Genomic DNA, 25,612 nt, shown 5'->3' with positions numbered 1-25,612 from the left:
TCTTAACTTAGGAGGAATAATCACTCTTGTTCCATACATCAATGTTCCTTGACAGACGGACAGCTGGTCTCGTCTTGCTGAGAATGCCGGTAACAGTGGATCACCATGTGCTGGCCATCCCTTCACTGTCACTTCGTAGACCCTGGACAGTGTCGGGTCGTTCCTGGTTTCTCTTTCAATACTTGCATTGGTGACTGGTAAACATTCGATGATGGTCGAGTGAAATAACTCCACAGGATCAACCGTCGGTGCCTCCTCCTCTGTAGGTAGTGGCAGGCGTGACAGCCCATCAGCATTACCATGCTGCTTTGTACCTTTGAATTCTATCTGATATTGATGTGCCCCTAGGAAAAGGGACCATCTCTGGAGTCTCTGTGCTGTCATTTCCGAAACACCCTTCTTAGGGTTAAAAATGGATACCAACGGCTGGTGGTCTGTCAGAAGCATAAACTTTTGGCCCTGTAGGTAATGATTAAACTTCTTTACTCCCCACACAAGGCTGAGAGCCTCCCTATCTATCTGAGCATAATTCCGCTCAGCGGAGGTCAATGATCTGGATGCGAACGCAACTGGCCTCTTCTGGCCATTTGGCAACTTGTGTGAGAGTACTGCCCCAATACCATATGGAGAAGCATCACAAGCCAAACGAATAGGCAGCGTTGGGTTGAAGTGAGCCAACACTTCCTCTGAGGTGATCAATGCCTTGCTTTCGCAAAAGGCCCTCTTACAGTCCTCGCTCCACTTCCATGGTACTCCCTTCTGCAAAAGAGCGTTCAGCGGGTGCAGCACCGTGGATAAATTTGGCAGAAACTTATGGTAATAGTTAATCAACACTAGGAACGACCTCAATTGGGATACATTATCCGGAGCGGGAGCCTTCACAACAGCTTCGATCTTGTCAGGAGACTTATGAAGCCCCTCCTGGTCAATGACATGACCACAGTACAAGATCCGCTTCTGAAAGAATTCACATTTCTGGCGATTAACTCGAAGACCATATTCTTTCAATCTGGTGAGCACCAGTTCCAAGTTTGCAAGGTGTTCCTCATCATCATCTCCTGTAATCAGAATATCGTCCAGGTAACATTGTGTACCAGGAATTCCCTGTAATACCTGCTCCATGGCCCTCTGCCAAATTGCTGGAGCCGATGCCACTCCAAAAACCAGTCTATTATACCGGTACGAGCCTCTATGTGTGTTGATCGTGAGATACTGGCGTGACTCTTCCTCAACTTCCATCTGTAAGTACGCCTGCGCCAGGTCTATCTTGGTGAAGTGTTTCCCACCAGACAATGAAGCGAAGATATCCTCAATCCGTGGAAGCGGATACTGCACCGTGTGAAGCACCGGATTAACAGTGATCTTGAAATCACCACAGATGCGAACCTTCCCCGGTTCCCCCGGCTTGTTGCTCGATGAACGCTTCATGACTGGGACAATGGGCGTGGCCCACTCACTCCAGTCCACCTTAGACAGTACTCCTGAACGTTCTAGCCCTTCCAGCTCAGCTTCCACAGCAGGTCGTATTGCATAAGGTACCGGCCTGGCTTTGAAAAATTTCGGGTTTGCATGTTCTTCAATCTTGATGTTTGCCGTAATTCCTCTCAGTGTTCCCAGTCCTTGTTGGAACACCTCTTTAGCACCGTCCAATATTCTGGATAATCGTTTAGGTTTGACATCTTTTGTACCGGAATCTACCGTTAGTGCTTTTAAAGAATGCCAGTCCATATTTATTTTCCTAATCCACTCCCGTCCCAGTAGTGGTGGACCTCCTTCAGGTAGCACATATAAGTCCATTCCTTGGCTTTCTTTGCCCTTGTGGACCACATTTACCTCTATCTTCCCGATGGGGTATACTCTTTGCCCCGTGTATGTTTTCAATACAATCTCCGTATCCCGTAGGGGAATATGTGGGAATAACCTTTTGTAATCTTTCTTATTCATGACCGTCAATGCCGATCCAGTGTCCAATTCCATCTTCACTTGGACTCCTGCTATCTGAAGTGTGACCCAAATTGTTTGGAGGTCTGCTTCCTTACCAATATTGTGTACTCTTAGACTACCCAGTTCATTACTGTTGGTGTCTGAATCTGACTTCTGTTCGTTCGAACTGTTCTCTGTCACCTTGTGTACCTTTTTGTACTTTTCCTGCGGTGACTTTTTGTTGCTGGTCTTCTTTCCTGACCGGCATACTTTAGCTATGTGACCAAGCCTGCCACATTTTCTGCATTCCTGATTTTTGAACCAGCACTGGTTCTGATCGTGCATTGTCTTTCCATAACGATAACATTTTACTGTACTCAAGACCATTTGATTGGTGCTGAGTTCCGGTGACCGTAGCTGCATTTCCGCAGTGCCTCTCGCTGCGGCTTCGTACGATGCTGCGATAGTGACAGCTTTATCCAGCGTCAGCTCATTCTCCTCAAGCAGTCGCTTTTGTGTTCCTTCTTTTAACAAGCCACACACAATCTTATCTCTCAGCGCATCTGCTAGTCCTGTTCCAAACTGACAGTACTTTGCCAGCTTACGCAGTTCAATTAAAAATTCAGCGTTGCTTTCGTCTTTCAGCTGTGTTCTTCTGTAAAATTTAAATCGTTCCGCTAACATCAGCAGCGTGGGGTTTAAATGATTTTTCAGGACAGTAACAATATTCGTGAAGGTCTGATCCGCCGGTTTATTCGGTGATAGAAGGTGCTTCAATAGCCCGTATGTCTTCGCACCCATTGAGCTTAATAAGGTTAATGCTTTCTCATCATCTGATACCTTATTTGCTTTACAATAAACTTCCATGTGTTCTACATACGTGGTCCAATCTTCGACATCGCTATCAAAGGTATTAATGCTCCCATGTTTAGGCATCCTTGCAAGTTTTTTTTTTTTTTTTTAATTTTAAATGGCGGCTTCCCGCGCTTGTCTTCTTCCCTCGCCTACTAAAATGGCGGCTTCCCGCGCTTGGCGGTCTTTCCCGCACTCGTCTTCTTCCCCGCCGACTACAATGGCGGATTCCCGCGTTACACCGGCTGCGTTTGAATTCTCCGCGGCTCTCGTGCCTTAAGCTTCTCACTCCCCGACGCTGCTTTGCCTCGCAGCCCCGCTCGCAGCCTGGTCCTGTACACCGGCTGCGTTTGAGTTCTCCGCGGCTCTCGAGCCTTAAGCTGCCCCAGTCGCTGCGCCTCTTGGCCTCGATTGCAGCCCGGCCCTTTCTACCGGCCGTGGTCGAGCTCTCCGCCCTTATTCCTCCGTTTTCCCTCCCCTACTCCACAGTCAATGCGGCCGACTTTCTGCTCGTGTCGCTGATCGGCTTACCCACTACCGTGGTAGAAGGGATGATCACTGCCTGTCGCTGATGGAGGGCTTCGTGGTCAGAATTCTTTTTCTTTTTAAACCCGGGTACTCGATGCCTCCCGTGCGATGCTGCTCAGCAGGATGATGAGGGCGGATGCCTCTTCTCGACGCCCGTTTTGAGGACGAAGCTGCCTTGGATGTACATTTGCCGCAGGGTAAGATCGGACTCGTTGCCACTGTTGAGTCTGTTTGTCCCAGTTAGGTTTAGGATCAATCACTGGACACAGACAACAAGAATAACTTTTAACATGTCTTTACTATTCGAAGGTCAGGGCTGAACTGCCCAGCAAATCCTTGCACAACACTTATATACCGGTGTGGTCACCACCGGTATTACAGTATTACAGTATACAGCAGCCAAGAGAAAGTAGTACATCTCTTAAGGTGGAACTCTTAAGGTGGAACAGGTTACATACACCACAAACCTGACACATACTTAAGCCCTCAATGGCTGCAGCCCAGGGGCATGGCCACTTCAAATGGGGATAAAAATAGTTTCTAACCTTTCCACAGGCTGTATGGGGCAAAGGAAATAGCTGGTCAAAAGTCAGTGTTTGGCAAAACAAGCGTGGATGCAGGAAAAGAGTCTGTTGGCAAGTGATGTTGTAGGACCTGTATCCTCTGTTTGTTGGTTTGCAAAATGGGGTTACTGGTGCTTGAGATGGGTGTTAGGTCTTGTTTAGCACTTATGGACACCCTGGAGCACAGCAGTGAAAAACGTTTGACAGGAAGTAGCAGCCAGATCAATGCTGTATACACTACTCCTAGGAACAGATGTGGAACAAGATGGTAGACCTTAACTTAGCAACCATAGTAAGATTGCCAACAGTACCAATTAGCAGGTTGGTGACCAACTTTGCATGCTCCAAAGTGTTACCTGTCACCCTGTTGCACATTTACTTCAGACCCATGCCGGGCCCTCATATAATCTTATCGTTCTCTCACTGCTTGCCATGCATGCCCATATTTAAGCAGGGCATACATTGAGGCTGCAACTTACAGTTGAAAGCATTGGCACATTCAATCTTCAAAGGGATTCACACATACAACTAATGCAACAGAACCCAGCTTCATGATGCTTGGCCACTTACTGCCTGCAAGTTGGGCACATGTCTGTCACTGTGTCTGTGCCCCTTCGATTTACAACATGCCAAGACTGTTTGCAGAGATGGCACGTAATACAAATTAACAAACTTCAGGTAGGCTTACAAATTACAAGTTCTGGACATCCTGGACACTCTTGCATATAAGAGTTTGGAGGGAGTAGGGCACGGTGTAGCCCTAGACCTCTTCCAAGTGGGCAATCTGGCTCTGCTGCTTGTTGATCACGCTGGCATGCCTTTTCTCACCCTGCAGCATTTCAACCATGAAATACAGGCCCTGAAAATCCACTGGAGGCCCTGTCTCCCATTACACTCCAGAACTCACCGGAAAATGGCAGGTCATCTATTGGATGGGGTCTCCATCATTGTTAGTATTTTCCAGCCCCCGCCTCATAAGAGGCGGAAACTCTCCCTCCTCTTGCAAGACAAATGTCTGAATTGGGGACTCCCTAAGTTGAGCATTAGTACTTCCCTAGCTCAATCAGTGCCCAGCATAGTACTGGAGGCCGGTATACCCAGTAAGATGAGGTGTACCAGCCTCCAGTTGTGTGTAAGTGGGCCCCACTGGGGCAGGGAGTTTCAAACAATGCAGGTGGCCTGGACCCCAGAAGAACAGTACTTTTTTTTTTCGAAACTATCTTGATTGGTCCTTTTGTACAGGGAGCCAAAGGAGACATGAAATAGGAACATAAGTAGGCCATTTAGCTCCTCGAGCCTATTCCGCCATTCAATTAGATCATGGCTGAACTGCGACCTAACTCCATATACCCGCCTTTGCCCCATATCCCTTAATACCTTAGGTTAACAAAAATCTATCAATCTCCAATTTAAAATTAACAATTGATCTAGCATCAATTGCTGTTTGCAGAGGAGAGTTCCAAACTTCTACCACCCTTTCTGTGTAGAAGTGTTTCCTAATTTCACTCCTGAAAGATCTGGCTCTAATTTTTAGACTATGCCCCCTATGCCAACCAGCGGAAAAGCGGAAATAGTTTCTCTCTATCTACCCTATCTGTTCCCCTTAATATCCTGAAAACTGCAAGCAAATCACCCCTTAACCTTCTAAATTCCAGGGAATACAACCCTAGCTTGTGTAATCTCTCCTCGTATTTAACCCTTGGAGTCCAGGTATCATTCTGGTAAACCTACGCTGCACTCCCTCCAAAGCCAATATATCCTTCCTAAGGTGTGGTGCCCAGAACTGCTCATAGTACTCTAGGTGTGGTCTAACCAGGGTTTTGTACAGCCAAAGCATGACTTCTACCCGTTTGTAGTCCTCTAGATATAAAGGCCAGCATTCCATTAGCCTTTTTGATTATTTTCTGTACCTGTTCATGACATTTTAATGATCTATGTACTTGGGGCCCCAAGTCTCTTTAGGCCTCCACTGTTTCTAGCTTTTCACCATTTAGAAAGTACCCTGTTCTATCCTTTTTAGGTCCAAAGTGGATGACCTCACATTTGCCTACATTGAAATCCATTTGTCAAAGTTTTGCCCATTCGCTTAATCTATTAATATCCCTTTGTAATTTTATGCTTTCATCTACACTGCCTACAATGCCGCCTATCTTTGTGCCATCGGCAAATTTGGATATGTGGCTTTCTATTCCATCATCTAAGTCATTAATTAATACGGTGAATAGTTGAGGCCCCAACACAGATCCCTGCAGGACACCACTAGTTACATCCTTCCCATTATCCCTACTCTGTGTCTCCTGCCGCTCAGTCAATTTCCTAACCAGGTCAATAATTTGCCTTCAATTCCATGGGCTTCAACTTTAGCTAACAGTCTCTTATGAGGGACTTAATCAAATGCCTTCTGGAAGTCCGTATAAATACCATCCGTAGACATTTCCCTGTCCTCTACTTTAGTCACCTTCTCAAAAAATTCAATCAGAAACAGCTCTCAGATTACTTTAGCCCCCGTTTAATTAATTCACAGTACATTGTGATGTGATTGCAGCACTCGCAATCCCACACAGCTGCAGTAAAACATGTTGTCTGATGGTTTTCCAAAGAGCTGCCGTGGGGGTGGAAGTAAGTGATGTCTTTAATTGTTAGTGATTTATTGTCAATTTACATTTGTCTTTTCCTTTTTTCAATTTTATACAAGAAGTTTACACTCTCGCTGGGTATAGTACATAGTTCACCATGTTTGCAGTCAAATGCCCGGGCAGGCATTCCTCCAAAAGCTAGAGATGTGCCCACAGTGGAGCTTGTTCCCACCTGCTCCACACAGGCTTATATGTGACTCCAGTCCCACACCAAAGTGATTGAATCTTAACTGCCCTCTGAAGTGGCCCAGCAATCATCCAGCTGCGTCAAAATTGTTCAAGATGGCAGCCCACCACCACCTTCTCAGGCCTGGCCAAAGTGGCCATTAACAGGTCCAGGCAGCGGGCGGTCGAGGGGGTCGTTCGGCCCGATTGCCTGCCCCTCTTCCGCGGCTATGTTCGCGCCCGGGTGGCCCTGGAGATGGAGCACGCAGTGTCCGCTGGCACACTTGAGGCCTTCCAAGACCGGTGGGCGCCGCGGGGACTGGAGTGCATCATCACCCCGGCCAATGTAATTTTAATTTAATTTGTTAAGTTTTATTTAAAGTTCTATTCATTTACAGATAATTGGTTCAACAAAAAGAGGACCACCTTCTCAGGACACCGAGGGATGGGCAATAAAGGCTGGCCTTGCCAGTGGCGCTCCAATCCTGAAAATGGCAAATAAAAGTGCCCAGAACCCCCTGACCAGGGACCACTGTGGCCTTATCACCGAGCGCCCTGGTTTTCATGCATCGGACTATATAACGAGGCGTGACCGTCACTGCATTTGACTGCACGCATGGTGAACTGTATAGGATACCCAGAGAGAGTGTAACCTTCTTGTATAAAATTGAAAAAAAGCGAGAGACAAATGTAAATTGACAATAAATCACTAACAATTAAAGACATCACTTACTTCCACCCCCACGGCAGCTCTTTGGAAAACCATCAGAAAGCATGTCTTGCTGCAGCTGTGTGGGATTGCGAGTACTGCAATCACATCACAATGTACTGTGAATTAATTAAACGGGGGCTACGGCAATCTGAGAGCCGTGTTCTGAGTTATTTGATTAGCTCACAATTCCTGCACAGCACAATCACTTAAGGACAGATTGTCTGCTCCAACACATCAGTGGCAGGTACGCGCACTGGGGGCAGAAAATTCAGGGTTGAGTCAAAAGAACTGAAAAAATGCGCCAAAAGTGCGTTGCCTGATATTTTCCAACTGGGATGTGGGTCCCAGGGATCTGCGGTGGAACCTCTTTCGTTTTCCATTTACAAAAATGATTTGGGCATCGACGCAAGAGAAACAATATTGAAGTTTGCTAATTATTCCAAATTGAGGAACTTGGCAAACTGTCAGGAAGAACGCAGGGGACTCCAGGAGGGCGAAATACGCAGTTGGCAAAAGGAATGGCTAAACGGCCGGCTAGAAATATAAAAAAGCCAGGTGGAGCGAGCGAGGTTGTTGGATGTGAGGCTGCAGCACAGGAAGTAAGAAGTGCTTTGTGAGCGGAAACCTTGTGAGCCTCCATGGTTTGTCTGCATTATTTCTATTTGGCCAGTTTGAATCATTGTTGAATCTATTATTGTGTATTTTATGGATTGGATTAAGCATGCATGGATTACATGTGTATCATTTCAGTGATATCATGAAGGTCATATCCAATCAACAACTCCATTATCATTGTATCCTGTGACTACCAGGATGATAGAAGGTGAACTAGACGGACCGTGGTCTTGTTTTGTCCAGCAATTCCTATGTTCCAATCGCTCTATGATTGTAGATAGAAGGCTCTGTGAAGCACTCTCATTTTATGATACCCTAAGACATGATTTTACGGCTTGACTTACCGTCCTGTAGACTTACTGGGTTGGCTTTAATCACTAGGGCGTAGATGCCAGATTTGGTCACTACCTGGAACCAATGCTCCCCCTCATGTTTTTTGAGTGCCCGGCCCATTCACAGTTTCGCGCATGCGCCAAATTTAACATTGAAAAGTGCGCGGCCTTGCAGCTTCGAGAGAACCTTGCCTGTAACCTCAGAAACTTTCAGGCCTGTTTCAGGGTGGCACAGAGGGACTCAAGCGGGCTTCAAGATATAACAGTGTTCTGTTGCACAGTAGTAGTTTGCCAGTTGTTTGGCTTGTAACTTTTTTTATCAAGACGGCTAGACTGATAGCTGCTCCACCTAACCACAGAACCACAGAAACCCCACAATACAATACAAATCGCTTTATTGGCATGATAAGGTACATCTTATGTTGCCAAAGCATCAAAATACATTTATGGTTGAACACATAAACGCGGTTCCATTCATACAGTGTATAAACAGGTATATCCCTGAGTTTATAAATATATTTTCGCCTTGTTTATATATACTCTTGTCTTAGTTTACTGGTTGTCCCTCTGTTCATGGCAAGCTGTAACATAGTGTGCCGCCAGTGTTACACAGCTTCTCTCCTCCCCCAGTAGGAATGGGAGTTTTTGGTTGTCAGTCAGATTTCTGAATTCAGGGCATATTTGTGAGAATTTTTGATAGAAATTCTCTCTGATGCCCTGATATTTTCCACAGGCTGTGAGGAAGTGCATCTCTGTCTCAACTACTCCCTGACTGCAGTGAGAGCATATCCTGTCTTCTCTTGGCAGCCTGGTCTGCCTGTGTCTGCCTTTTTCGATCGCTAGGCTATGTTCGCTAAGTCTGTACCTTGTCAAGGTTCTTCTCAGTTTGTTATCCTTTACCATGGTCAGGTAATCAGCTATGTTGTATTGTCTGTTTAGGGCCAAGTAGCAATTGAGTTTGCTTTGGGTTTTTGTTGTTTCTGCCCAATATGACAGATATTTTTCCTTTTGCTTAGCGACGATTGTGTTGGGTCGAATTCTTTGTGTTACCCTGTCACTGTCCTGGGGCCCATCGAGCCTGCACCGACACATATCCCACCCGATCCCCGTAACGTCTACACCAACACATATCCCACCCTATCCCCGTAACCCCACGTATTTAATCCCCCTAACACTAAGGGTCAATTTTTTTTTATCATAGCCAATCATCCTAACCCGCACATCTTTGGATGTCCAAACATACCAAACTACACACTCTTAATCTTCACTGTGCTAAATTGGAAATCTTTGCACCATCTTCTACTCATCCTTTCCCAGGAACCGAAACCTGCAGCTCCTTAACTCCCTCAGTCTTCCCCAACCTCATACTGCCTGCAGGTCTTAAAGCCCATTTGGTGTTACCAAATTACCATTCCTTGACTCGCCTCATCTTCCTTCCTATTCTTTTCAACCTTGATGGTGTTCTGCACTATAGACCTTGACCTTTCTCCTAGATTTCTCAAAAAAACTAAAAGTTACAAACCACATGGGGTAGCACAGACTGTAATCGTGGCAAATGGTGGACGATAACAGTGAACGCATGTGCAAGCACTGAGTTACACTTACGTCCGAACTGTGACACCTTGACGAACACAGATGAATAATTGAATGCACAATACCCAACTCTTGGGCCTTATGAATGTTGTTAGAATTAATCACACTGCTCTTGGACACTTTTTTTTACAGTGAACACAGAGCTGGTGGGGAGTGTACATGTATCATAAACTCAGAGGGATTTAATAATCCATATGCCAATTAAATTGCAAACTTTTAAGAAATCGCAAGCAATAATCTCAGACTCATAAAAATTATATGATTAATTTTAGAAAGGATGGAATTGTCATAAAGAAATAGGTTATTTTTTTTATCAATGATATTGCCAGTGAAATTTTTTATTAATACCATGTGCTATGGGACTAACGCAGAAAGTGATTGCTTTTGTAAAAGCTTATTTCAATCACAGTAAACTCAACTGTTACAGTCTCACTAAAATAGGTTTTTAGCTCAGTCAGTAATGACACAGCGTCATTATAGATTGTTTGTTAAATACCACACAATCAACATAGCTGTGGAAATTGATACCAATTGATGATATGACGAATACAGGCATTGATCTGGCAACACACCGGTGACATTGGCTGAGGCACAGCCGATGGACGAATGGAGAATGGGGAATTCTCATCCCAGAATCCAAGATAAAAAGGATCTCCAGCCAGCATTCCTATATTATCACCAGCCTTTTTCTGTAAACCAGCTACAATTTTTCCTGTGTTTGCTCTATGTGGCCACAGGGATTCTCCCCGGGAAGTATGGATTACTACATTAAGATTACCAACAGCCAACCAGTATTATTTATCATATGGAGGATGATCAATAGTATTGACAATACCCAGTTACTGTGGTGTGACAAGCAGTCACATTAAAATATTGCTCTGCAAGACAGGACCTTACAACTTTCATGATGTAGGACACTGTCCATGTGATAGAGGACTTCAAACATTATCAAAGCTTGATGTAGCGCATCAACCATTCTGGTCTTTTGATGTAGGACCTCATAGAATAGGACTTTTCTGATCTTGGATCTTACATAGACATTCTTTCCTTTGTACGTTCCTTCCTTTGTGTTTGTATTTGGTGACTTTTCCCAGTTCAGTTCATACCGTGTGTTATCGTGCCAAGAGTTGTGTTGCCATTGTCATTATGGCTGTTGAAAGTTGCCCTCTGAGCTTGCGCCCATGAAACAAATGAATATTTAACTGAAAACAGCCTATTACCAGTTGATCTCCTTTGCCACTGCTTGCGGACAAAGTCGCCAGGAATTTCCACAGTCAGCCGCTGTAACTTGGCTGCAGATTGACGGAAACCCTGTTTACGCATCTAGCGGGAGAAATTTCGGCAGCCGATCAGGAGAATCCCGGCGATTGCCTTTCTCCTCCTGTAACTGTCTCTCTGCTCGTCTCCCAATCACTATTTTTGTGTTTACCTCGCTTGGTCTGTTTGTCTCTCTCCCTCTCTGCATGCTTCTCACAATCTCATTATTGTCTTGATCTCATACTCTTTTTTTCAATTCTCTCTCCTCCCTTCAGTTAGGAAAATAGGCAAATATTACCTTTGCAATATATTAGAGTTGCTATTGCAATATTTGTGAGGTGTGAAGATTTTATTTTCAGCAAATATACTCACATATTCACAAATGTTAATGTTGCCTCAGCTAATTCCCATGAGTGACAGTGTGAGATTCAGCCAAATAGCAGTGACTATGTTTTTCTCCAGTAAAGAAATGTCTTGAAGCGTGAACTGAAAGGGTTTGCACTTGTTCATGTGGTTGAGTGAGATACATACATTTCCCCCAATGCTTCACCATCTATCAGAGGTGCTGCCTATTCTACTATTTTTTTCGATTGTGCTTTCCATTTGTCATTTTTATCAAATTATATTGAACCTATATTTCAAATGTTCACAACCATCAATCACCTTTCCCTTCCTGACACCAAACTCCCTCTCAATTTGTTACTGTATCCAGGATACCACACACCTGATGAATATGCAGATTTTCTATTATCTAAAATCTTGCGTGTGTGTGCGCTTCCTGTAACTGTCACGCTTACTTCTCGTAATACATTTCCTGTCACGCGGAACTCCATCACGCCTTCCCTGTCATGCTTATTTTGTCACTTTTTATGTCACACCAGTGTATTCCTACTGATTTTGCTTACCTCTGATTGGGTCCTCGTGGTAGATTATAACTATGGGCGGAGTTCAGGTGGACAGTGGGAGGACTCCCTGGGGGGCTGAGCCTCATTTCCATAATCTCGGCGAGTTGCAAGTAGTGTTCAGGTGTTTACAGGTAGCTCGCCGGTTGGAGATGGTGGGGGGGGGGGGTTAGCGGGTGGGAATTTCAGTGGCTCCAGTGTGGAGCCGAGCAAGTAACTTTCTCCCGGAGGGAAGCATGGACTCGAACATTTCTCTGGTCTTTGTCCTGGTCCCACAATAACCTGAAAATGAAAAAAGTTCCTTTTTCTGAGTGGTCTACAGCAGTCCCATTAAGAACTGTTGGTTAGGCTGCTCAGCACCTGAAACCAATGGGCAGAGCGTGCGCTGTGCGCGCTCCGCCCATTGATAACTCAATATTGTGTGCGGCGGGGGTCCTCCATACGTCGCATTGGAATGAGGCTCTCACCTGAAACAGGCAAGCACCTGGGCCGCCCATGCGGAGGCCCTGAGGGAAATGGCAGCGAGCGGGAACAGGGCAGTGAGCACAGCACTGCCAATTGTGGGTCAGCACCGCCCCCTTCCTGCAACTTAAAATCGCCTACTCTCAGTTTCCAAGGTAGGTGACGCTGTTGCTTACTCAGCTCTGAGACCTCGCAAGCTCCATTTGCAACCTAGTTGGCACTGTGGGGACCTGCCTGGAGTTCGTACAGCCTTCAGGTAGATTTTTAGACTTATTTTTTTTATATATATATTTTAAAATTGAGTTTTTTGAAACACCCGTCTGTTTTTGCCAACACTGGGGCCTGCTCTGATCTCTGTCTTTCCAGCTGCTGTCACCCATGGATGGCATGAGGGGATAATGGTGGGAGTGGGCACTCAGCAAAGAGACCTTGGATGGTCAGGAAGGTCAGACTTGGCACTGGATCTGGGGTCTTGCAGTGACAGGTTGTAAGAGGACACTTGGCGGAGGTAGGTTCCTGAGACCTGGGGGGAAAGAGAAGCTTCCAGAGGCTGGGATTTATCTCCCCAATTCTGCCAGACAGTAGAGCCCACCCCACATTCCTACTGCTGTCACAATCCAACCCCCCCCCCCCCCCCACCACCAGTAAAAGACCTTGGGGCTCCCAACCCAGTGCTGGTCACCCCAGGTCGCCATCCCAGTGTGACCAAACCCCAGGATGCGCGTGTGTGCACCCACATGCATATATACATGTTATCGAAGGATAATCACGTACATTTAATGGTTACTGACATTGCAATTGCACTATTATTGCTTGCTTGTGTCCTTTAAAGAAAGAACTGCCAATCGTCTTTTAAATAAATAGCAGGAAAGTTCCTGCAATGCTTTTTCTAGACATACACAAACAGCAGGAACTAAAAAATACAGTTGTTGGTTATCTGAAACATAAGCTGTTTGTTCAGTGTTAATAGGAAGGAAGCACCTAATGAAATGGAAAACCTTCCCCATGAAAGCTCGAATGGTAAAACGAAGATCTGCAAGTGCTGGAAATACACAGTAGGTCAGTCCACGTCTGTATAGAGACAAGCTCGTGACCCCTTCCTCGGACTCAGGGCTGAGTGATAACAAAGCATTTTAGTAGGTTTTAAAAATGGGGAGATGAAAGGGTACAGGAAGGAGGAGGGAACCAACAGATGCGCCAATTGCAGTGATGGAGTTAATGTGTTAAATGACCTGCAAACTGCTTAATGGGAAACAGCTAGATGACATGAAAGATCATCAGTGAGATGGAACGCCAATGTGGAGCTTGCCACAGGGAACTATTAAAAATTCAATTTCCCACCATTCCAGGCAAACTCACTGAGCACATGAAAAATGATTCCTTATTATATACCAGATGGATATGTTTAAAAGGCTAGAAATTCCGTAGCGCCCCGTTTGGGGCGATTACTTTTGAAATCTCAGAAAAGTATCGCCAGGCGATAATCATTTTCTGGTCCTGGGAAATTCACCTTTAGCGCTCCAAGAGGGAAGTGGAGCGCGAAATCAAGCGCTAAACACCGCCTAGGGCACTAAAGTGCGAGAGCAGGATGGTAGCAGCGGAGCGCTGAACAATGTGCTGCCAGGCGACCTGCGTGACTGCCATTACAGGTCCGAACACTCTGAGAGTGGAGGGCTTGGACATCTCGTAGAAATAAAGCAACAAAAACTGTCAGCAGGCACCAGACTAGAATAAAGTTTGGCCTACCTGAAAACCACTGCCTTTAATGAGCATTCCCCAAGCTGAGGTGACAACCCCTCCTATTCCTGCCGTTGCCAACGCCCGGCAATACAGCAGGGGGCGGGAGGCAATTTCACATCCGGGGCGGTAACAGGGTGCTGCGCACTTTATGACATCACGCTGTGCGAGGCGCTAGAGGGCGAGGCGGTAAGAGTTAGCGCCAGTGCTAAACCGGCAGGGAAGTTTGCAGGCGTCACTGAATTTTCCGCACCCGGTCACTAACCCCTTAGCGGCCCAATACCGACCAAACCCACCCACCCCACCCCACCCCCCAGGTGCTGACAGGAGGGACAAAGTAGCCGAATTTCTCCCCCAATACCTTTCTTCATTTTTAAAATGTGCATGTATTAATCCAGTTACAAACATGAGCTATATGCAGAAAATCTTCTTTTGCCATTTTCATTGAATCATAGAATAGTTCAGCACAGAATGAGGCCATTCGGCCCATCGAATCTGCACCGGCTCTTTCGAAGAGCAATCCAGTTAGTCCCACTCCCCTGCTCTTTCTCCAGATCCCTGCAATTTTTTCTCCTTCAACTTTTTATCCAATTTCCTTTTGAAGGCTACTATTGAATGTGTATCCAACCCCCTATCAAGCAGTGCATTCTAAATCCTAACCACTCATTGCATAAAAAAGATAGATAGATAGTAGATAGATAGATAGACATAATAGATAGATAGAAAATTAGATAGATAGATAATTGATAGATAGATAAATAGATAGATAGACAAATAATAGATAGATAGATTAATTAGATAAATGAAAGATAGATAATTTATAGATAGATAATTGATAGACAGAGAGATAATTGATAGATAATTGATCGATAGATAGATAATTGATAGATGAATGATAGATAGATAATTGATAGATAGATAATTGATAGACAGATAAATAATTGATAGATAGATAATTGATAGATAGATAATTGATAGATAGTTAGATAGGTAATTGATAGATAGATAAATGATATAGATAATTGACAGATAGTTAGATAGATAACTGATAGAAAGATAGATAGATAATTGATAGATAGATAATTGATAGATAATTAATAGATAGATTGTTAGATAATAGATAGATAGATAATTGATAGATCAATAGATAGATAGATAATTGATAGATAGATAGCTAGATAATTGATAGACAGATAATTGATAGATAGATAGATAACTGATACATAGTTAGATAGATAATTGAGAGATAGATAGATAATTGATAGATAGGTGGATACTTAGATAGATAGATAGAGGATAGATAGATAATTGATAGATAGACAATTCATAGATAGATAGAAAGATAGATAAATGATAGATAGATAATTGATAGATAGATATAATTGATAGATAGATAATTGATAGATACATAATAGATAGATAATTGATAGCTAGATAGATAATTGATTGATAGACAATTCATAGATAGATAGAAAGATAGATGATAGATAGATAATTGATAGATAGATAACTGATAGATAGATGGATAAATGATAGATAGATAATTGATAGGTAAATAGATAAGTAGATAGATGGATAATTGATAGATAGATAACTTATAGATAGATAATTGATAGATAGATAATAGATAGATAAATGATAGATAGATAATTGATAGATAGATAATTAATACATAGAAAGATAATTGATAGATAGATAGATAAATGATAGATAGATAATAGTTGGATAGATAGATAGATAATTGATAGATCGATAGAGAGATAGATAGATAATAGATAGATAATTGGTAGATAGATTGATAGAAATGTAACTGATAGACAGATAACTGATAGATAGATAGATAGATAGATAATTGATAGAGAGATAGATAATACATAGATAGACAGATAGATAATTGATAGACAGATAGATAACTGATAGATAGATGGATAAATGATAGCTAGATAATTGATAGGTAAATAGATAAATAGATAGATGGATAATTGATAGATAATTTATAGATAGATAATTGATAGATAGATAGATAATAGATAGATAGTTAAATGATAGATAGATAATTGACAGGTAGATAATTGATAGATCAATAGATAGATAGATAATTGATAGATAGATAGCTAGATAATTGATAGATAGACAGATAATTGATAGATAGATAGATAACTGATACATAGTTAGATAGATAATTGAGAGATAGATAGATAATTGATAGATAGGTGGCTACTTAGATAGATAGATAGAGGATACATAGATAATTGATAGACAATTCATAGATAGATAGAAAGATAGATAAATGATAGATAGATAGATATAATTGATAGATAATTGATAGATAGATAGATAATAGATAGATAATTGATAGCTAGATAGATAATTGATTGATAGACAATTCATAGATAGATAGAAAGATAGATAATAGATAGATAGATAATTGATAGATAGACAATTGCTAGATAGATAGATAATTGATAGATAGACAGAAAAATGATGGAAAGATAATAGTTGGATAGATAGATAGATAGATAATTGATAGATCGATAGAGAGATAGATAGATAATTGAGAGATAGATAATTGATCGATCGATAGATAGATAGGTAGATAATAGATAGATAGATAGATAATTGATAGATAGATGGACACATAGATATATAGATAGATAGATAATAGATAGGTAGATAGATAGATAATTGATAAATAGATAGATAGATAATTGATAGATAGTTAATTGATGGATAGACAGATAAATGATGGAAAGATAATAGTTGGATAGATAGATAGATAATTGATCGATAGATAGATAATAGATAGATAGATAATTGATAGATAGATGGACAGATAGATAGATAGATAATAGATAGATAATAGATAGGTAGATAGATAGATAATTGATAAATAGATAAATAGATAGAGAGATAATAGATAGATAGATAGATAATTGATAGATAGATAGCAGATAGATAGATAATTGATAGATAGATAATTGATAGATAGATAGATAATTGATAGCTGGATAGACAGATAGATAGATAGGTAATTGATACAGATAGATAGATAGATAATTAGATAAATGGTACATAGATAGATAATTGATAGATAGATAATTGTTAGATTGATAGAAATGTAACTGATAGACAGATAACAGATAGATAGATAGATAATTGATAGAGAGATAGATAATACATAGATAGATAGACAGATAGATAATTGATAGACAGATAGATAACTGATAGATAGATGGATAAATGATAGATAGATAATTGATAGATAGATAGATAAATGATAGATAGATAATAGTTGGATAGATAGATAGATAATTGATAGATCGATAGATAGATAGATAATTGATAGATCGATAGAGAGATAGATAGATAATAGATAGATAATTGGTAGATAGATAGATAGATAATTGATAGATTGATCAATAGAGCGATAGATAGATAATGGATAGATAGATAGATAATTGATAGATAGATAATAGATAGATAGACAATTCATAGATAGATAATAGATAGATAAATCAATGATAGATAGATAATTGATAGATAGAAAGATAGATAGATAGATAGATACTTGATAGATAGATAGATAATTGATAGACAGATAGATAGATAATAGATAGATAATTGATAGATAGATACCTAAATGGCTGATAGATAAATAGATAGATAGATAACAGATAGATAATTGATAGCTAAATAGTTAGATAGATAATTGATAGATAGATAATTGATAGATAGATAGATAGATAATTAATACATAGAAAGATAATTGATAGATAGATAGATAAATGATAGATAGATAATAGTTGGATAGATAGATAGATAATTGAGAGATCAATAGAGAGATAGATAGATAATAGATAGATAATTGGTAGATAGATAGATAATTGACAGATAACTGATAGATAGATGGACAGATAGATATATAGATAGATAGATAAGAGGTAGATAATAGATAGGTAGATAGATAATTGATAAATAGATATTGATAATTGATAGATAGATATTAAGATAGATAGATAACTGATAGAAAGATACTTGATAGATAGATAGTTAGACAGATAATTGATAGAAAGATAGATAGATAATTGATAGATAGATAATTGGTAGATAGATAGATAATTAAAAGATAGATAGCTAGATAAGAGATAGATAGATAATTGATAGATAGATAGATAATAGAGGTAGACAGACAGATAGATAATTGATAGATAGATAATTGATAGATAATTGATAGATAGATATTTGATAGATAGATAATTGATAGATAGATGGGAAATTGATAGACAGATAATTGATAGATAGATAATAGATAGATTGATCGATAATAGATAGATTAGATAGATAATTGATAGATAGATAGATTGATAGATAGATATATAGATAATTGATAGATAGATAGATAATAGATAGATAGATAATTAATAGCAAGATAGATAGATAATTCATAGATAGATAGATAATTGATAGATAGATAATAGATAATTGTTACACTTTTTATCTACCTATCAATCAATTATCCATCTCTCTATCTATGAATTATATATCAATCTATGTATCTATCTATTATCTATTCTTCATAGGCAGCCCCTCGGAACCGAGGATGACTTGCTTCCACGTTAAAAATGAGTTCGCAGGTGATAATTGATAATTGATAGATAGATAGACAGATAACAGATAGATAGATAATTGATAGATATAGATAATTGATAGATATATAGATAATTAATAGATAGATAGTTAGATAACAGATAGATAGATAATTTACAGATAGATAGATAATTGATAGATCAATAGAGAGATAGAGAGATAATTGATAGATAGATAGATAATTGAAAGATAATTGATAGATAGATAGATGATTGATAGATAGGTAGATAATTGATAGATAGATAGATGATAGATAGATAATTGATAGATAGATAATTGATAGATAGATAATTGATAGATAGATAGATAATTGATCGTTAGATAAATAGTTTAATAGATCCAAAGACAGTAAATAGATAGTAATTAGATAAATGATAGATAGATAGATAATTGATATATAGATAGATCATTGATAGATCATTGATAGATAATTGATAGATAGATAATTGATAGGTAGATAAATAGATAGATAGATAATTGATAGATAGATAGATAATTGATAGACAGGTAGATATTGGCCCAGAACTTGGTGTCGGGGGCTTGCCGCGCGTGCAAGCCCCCGATGTGCACTTACCCGGCACGCCGACATCTGAAACCTGGCCCGCAGTGGATTTCCTTTCAGTGGCCCGGTTCTGATGTCGGCGCGCTGTGCTAACCTGACCCAGCGGCGTAGTTAGTGCGAGGGGAAACTTCATTCATAAGTTTGAGATTAAGAACTGTCAAACTCATGAAAAGTACTGCACCCCAAAACACTACTTAAACTTTAAATAAAATTTAAAAAAAATCCCAATCATTAAATTAAGTATAAATAAGTTTAAAAAAATAATTTAAACAATAATTGTTTTTTTGAAAAAAATAAATTTTTAATAAAAAGGGTCTAAAACTAAACTTACCTTATTGTAGATTCTTTAAAATAATAAACCTGTGGGGAAAAAAAATTCTAAATTGCACTAAAACACCACTTACCTGTAAAAATAACTCCTTACGTGTGCTTTTTACAAGCGTAAAGACCGGAGGCCTTCACACATGCGCAAATCCCCCAAAACAGAGGAAATCCAAGACGCACGCGCTGCCCCCTACAGCGCACGCGCTAGCCTCTTCACCTCTTGGGTTAGAGGAGAGGAAATGCCGGTTTTCAGCGCATGCGCTGTGCATGCTGAAAACCGGCATTTCCTCCGGCCAGACGCGTGAGTACCCCTTCCGTACTCACGCGTTTGGGGAGGAATTACTGCCCCATTGATAGTTAGATAGATAATTGATAGATAAATAATTGATAGATACATAGTTAATTGATAGATCGATAGAGAGATAGATAGATAGACAATTGATAGATAGACAATTGATAGATAGATAATTGATAGATAGATAGATAATTGTTAGATAGATAGATAATAGATAGATAGATAAATAATAGATAGATAATAGATAATTGATAGACAGATGGATAATTGATAGATAGATAGTTGATAGATAGATAGATAGTAGATAGAGATAGATAGATAATTGATAGCTAGATATATAATTGATTGATAGATAGACAATTCATAGATAGATAGAAAGATAGATAATGGATAGATAGATAGATAATTGATAGGTAGATAAATAGATAGATAGATAATTGATAGATAATTGATAGATAGACAGATAGATATTGATAGTTAGATGGATAATTGATAGATAGATAGATAATAGATAGATAGACAGATATAGATAATTAGATAATAGATAGTTAGATAGATAATTGATAGTTGGATAATTGATAGTCAGATAATTGATAGTTAGATAGGTAATTTAAAGTCAGATAAATAATAGATAGATAGATAATAGATAGATTGATAGATAATTGATAAATAGATAGGTAGACAGAAAATAGATAGATAGGTATTTGATAGATAAATAGACAGATAATTGATAGATAGAAAGATAGATAGATAGATACTAGATAGATAGATAATTGGTAGATAGATAAATAGATAAAAGATAGATAGATAAATAGATAATTGATAGAAAGACAGATAATTAATAGATAGATAATAGATAGATAGATAATTGATAGACAGAAAATAGATAGATAGATAATTGATAGATAAATAGACAGATAGATAATTGATAGATAGAAAGATAGATAGATACTTGATAGATAGATAGATAATTGGTAGATAGATAAAAGATAGATAGATAAATAGATAATAGATAGATAGATAATTGATAGATAGATAATTGATAGATATTGATAGATAGCTGGATAATTGATAGATAGATAATTGATAGATAATTGATAGATGATAGATAGATAATTGATAGATAGATAATAGCTAGGTAGATAGATAGATAGTTAATTGAAAGATAATTGATAGATAATTCATAGATAGATAATTGATAGATAGATAGTTAGACAGATAGATAATAGATAGCTAGATAGATAATGCATAGATAGATAGATAATTGATAGATAGATATATAATTCATCGTTAGATAGAGAATTGGTAGATGTATAATTGATAGATAATAGATAGATAATAGATAGATAGATAATAGATAATTGTTACACTTTTTATCGATCTATCTATTGTCTATCTATCTATCAATTATCTATCTATCTATCTATCAATTATCTATCTATCTATCTATCAATTATCTATTCTTCTTAGGCAGTCCCTCAGAACCGAGGATGACTTGCTTCCACATTAAAAAATGAGTTCGCAGGTGACTGTCAAATAGCCGATAGATAATTGATATATATAGATTGATAATTTGTAGATAGATAGATAGATAGATAATTGATAGATTGATAGATCGATAGATAATTGATAGATAGACAGATAGATATTGATAGTTATAGATAATTGATAGATAGATAGATAGATGATAGATAGATAGATAATTAGATAAATCATACATAGATAGATAGATAACAGATAGATAGATAATTAGATAATTGATAGATAGATAGATAATTGATAGATGGGTAATTGATAGACAGATAATTGATAGTTAGATAGGTAATTGATAGACAGATAATTAATAGATAGATAATAGATAGATAGACAGAAAAGAGATAGATAGATAATTGATAGATAAATAGACAGATAGATAATTGTTGGCTAGAAAGATAGATAGATACTTGATAGATAGATAGATAATTGATAGATAAGTAGATAGATATTGATAGATAGCTGGATAATTGACAGATAGATAGATAATTGATAGCTGATAGATAGCTAATTGATAGATAGATAGATAATAGATAGGTAGATAGATAGATAATTGAATGATAATTGATAGATAATTCCTAAATAGATAATTGATAAATAGATAGTTAGACAGATAGATCGATAATAGAGAGATAGATAGATAATTCATAGATAGATAGATTATTGATAGATAGTTAGACAGATAGATAGATAATTGATAGTTAATTGTTACACTTTTTATCTATCTATCTATCAATTACCTATCAATTATCTATCTATCTACCTATCTATTATCTATATCTATCAATTATCTATCTATCTAATATCTATCTATCTAATATCTATCTATCTATCAATTATCCATTCTTCCTAGGCAGTCCCTCTGAACCGAGGATGACTTGCTTCCACATTAAAAATGAGTTCACAGTCACCTCATTGATTGATAGATAATTGATAGATAGATAATCAGATAATAGGTAGCTAGATAATTAGATAAATGATAGATAGGCAATTGATAGAGAGATCATTGATAGCTGGATAGATAGATAATTGATAGATAGATAATTGATAGTTAGATAGAGAGATAATTGATAGATCAATAGAGAGATAGATAGATAGATAATGGATAGATAGATAGATAATTGATAGATAGATAATAGATAGATAGACAATTCATAGATGGATAATAGATAGATAAATCAATAATTGATAGATAGATAGATAATTGATAGATAGATAGATAGATACTTGATAGATAGATAGATAATTGATAGACAGATAGATAGACAGATAGATAGCTAATAGATAGTTCATTGATAGATAGATACCTAAATGGTTGATAGATAAATAGATAGATAGATAATAGATAGATAGATAATTGATAGCTAAATAGTTAGATAGATAATTGATAGATAGATAATTGATAGATAGATAATAGATAGACAGACAGATAGATAATTGATAGATAGATAGATAGATATAACAAAGATAGATATATAGATGAATGATAGATAGATAATACATAGATAGGTAATAGATAGATAGATAATTGATAGATAGATAGACAGATAATAGATAGATAATTAGATAAATGATAGATAGACATATAATTGATAGATAGATTGATAGATAGATAATTGATTTATAATTGATAGACAGATAATTGATAGATCGATAGAGAGTTAGACAGATAATTGATAGATGGATAGATATATAGATAGATAATTGATAGATAGATAGATAATTGATAGATAGACAATTCATAGATAGATAGATAAATGATAGATAGATAGATCAATAATTGACAGATAGACAGATAAATAATTGATAGATAGATAGACAGATAGATAATAGATAGATAATTGATAGATGGATAGATAGATAATTGGTAGATAGATAAATAGAGAGCTAGATAATTAGATAAATGATAGATTGATAATTGATAGATAGATAGATAATAGATAGATATATAGCAGATAGATAGATAATTGATAGATAGATAGTTAGATAATAGATAGATAATTGATAGATAATTGATAGATAGATAGGTAATTGATAGATAGATAGATATTTGATAGATTGATAAATACTTGATAGATAGATAGATAATGATAGATGGAGAGGTAGATAGATAAATAATTGATAGATAGATAGATAATTGATAGATAGATAATTAATAGAGAGATAATAGATTGATAGATAACTGAGATCGATAGAGAGATAGATAATTGATAGAGAGATAGATAGATAATTGATAGATAGATAGATAATGGATAGATAGATAGATAATTGATAGATAGATAGCTAATGGATAGATAGATAGGTAATTGCTAGGTAGCTAGATAGATACTAGATAGATAGATAATTGATAGATAGACAGATAGTTAGATAGATGATAGATAATTGATAGATATATAGATATATAATTTGTAGATAGATAAATAGTTAGATAGGTAATTGATAGATAGATAGATAATTCATAGATAGATAGATAATTGATAGATAAAAGATAGATAGACAGATAGATAGATAATTAAATAAATGGTACATAGATAGATAGATAACAGATAGATAGATAATTAGATAATTGATAGATAGATAATTGATAGATGGGTAATTGATAGACAGATAATTGATAGTTAGATAGGTAATTAATAGACAGCTAATTAATAGATAGATAATAGATAGATAGATAATAGATAGATAGACAGAAAATAGATAGATAGATAATTGATAGATAAATAGACAGATAGATGATTGATAGATAGAAAGATAGATAGATACTTGATAGATAGATAATTGGTAGATAGATAAATAGATAAAAGATAGATTGATAGATAGATAATTGATAGATAGATAGACAGATAATAGATAGATATTTAGATAAATGATAGATAAATAATTGATAGAGATAATTGATAGATGGATAGATAGATAATTGATAGATAGATAATTGATAGATAGATAATTAATAGAGCGATAATAGATAGATAGATAACTGATAGGTCGATAGAGAGATAGATAGATAATTGATAGAGATTGATAGATAGCTAGATAGATAGACAGACAATTCATAGATAGATAGATAGATAATTGAAAGATAAATACACAGATAGATAATTGATAGATTGATAGATAGATAGATAGATAATTCATAGATAGATAGACAGATAGTTAGATAGATGATAGATAATTGATAGATATATAGATAGATAATTTGCAGATAGATAAATAGTTAGATAGGTAATTGATAGATAGATAGATAATTGATAGATATAGATAAAAGATACAGATAGGTAGATAATTAAATAAATGGTACATAGATAGATAGATAACAGATAGATAATTAGATAATTGATAGATAGATAGATAATTGATAGATGGGTAATTGATAGACAGATAATTGATAGATAGGTAATTAATAGACAGATAATTCATAGATAGATAATAGATAGATAGATAATTGATAGACAGAAAATAGATAGATAGATAATTGATACATAGAAAGATAGATAGATACTTGATAGATAGATAGATAATTGGTAGATAGATAAATAGATAAAAGATAGATTGATAGATAATTGATAGATAGATAGATAATTGATAGGTAGGTAGATATTGATAGCTGGATAATTGATAGATTGATAGATAATTGATAGATAATTGATAGATGATAGATAATTGATAGATAGATAATAGATAGGTAGATAGATAGATAATTCATAGATAGATAGACAATTGATAGTTAATTGTTACACTTTTTATCTATCTATCTATCAATTACCTATCAATTAGCTATCTATCTACCTATCTATTATCTATGTATCTATCAATTATCTATCTAACTTTCTATCAATTATCTATCTATCAATTATCTATCTATCTATCAATTATCCATTCTTCCTAGGGAGTCCCTCGGTACCGAGGATGACTTGCTTCCACATTAAAAATGAGTTCACAGTCACCTCATTGATTGATAGATAATTGATAGATAG

The sequence above is a fragment of the Somniosus microcephalus genome, chromosome 20 (genome assembly GCF_052327205.1).
Source record: "Somniosus microcephalus isolate GS21.2 chromosome 20, FLI_Smic_1.0, whole genome shotgun sequence".
In the NCBI taxonomy this organism is placed as follows: Eukaryota; Metazoa; Chordata; class Chondrichthyes; order Squaliformes; family Somniosidae; genus Somniosus; species Somniosus microcephalus.
This window is presented reverse-complemented; position numbering follows the sequence as displayed.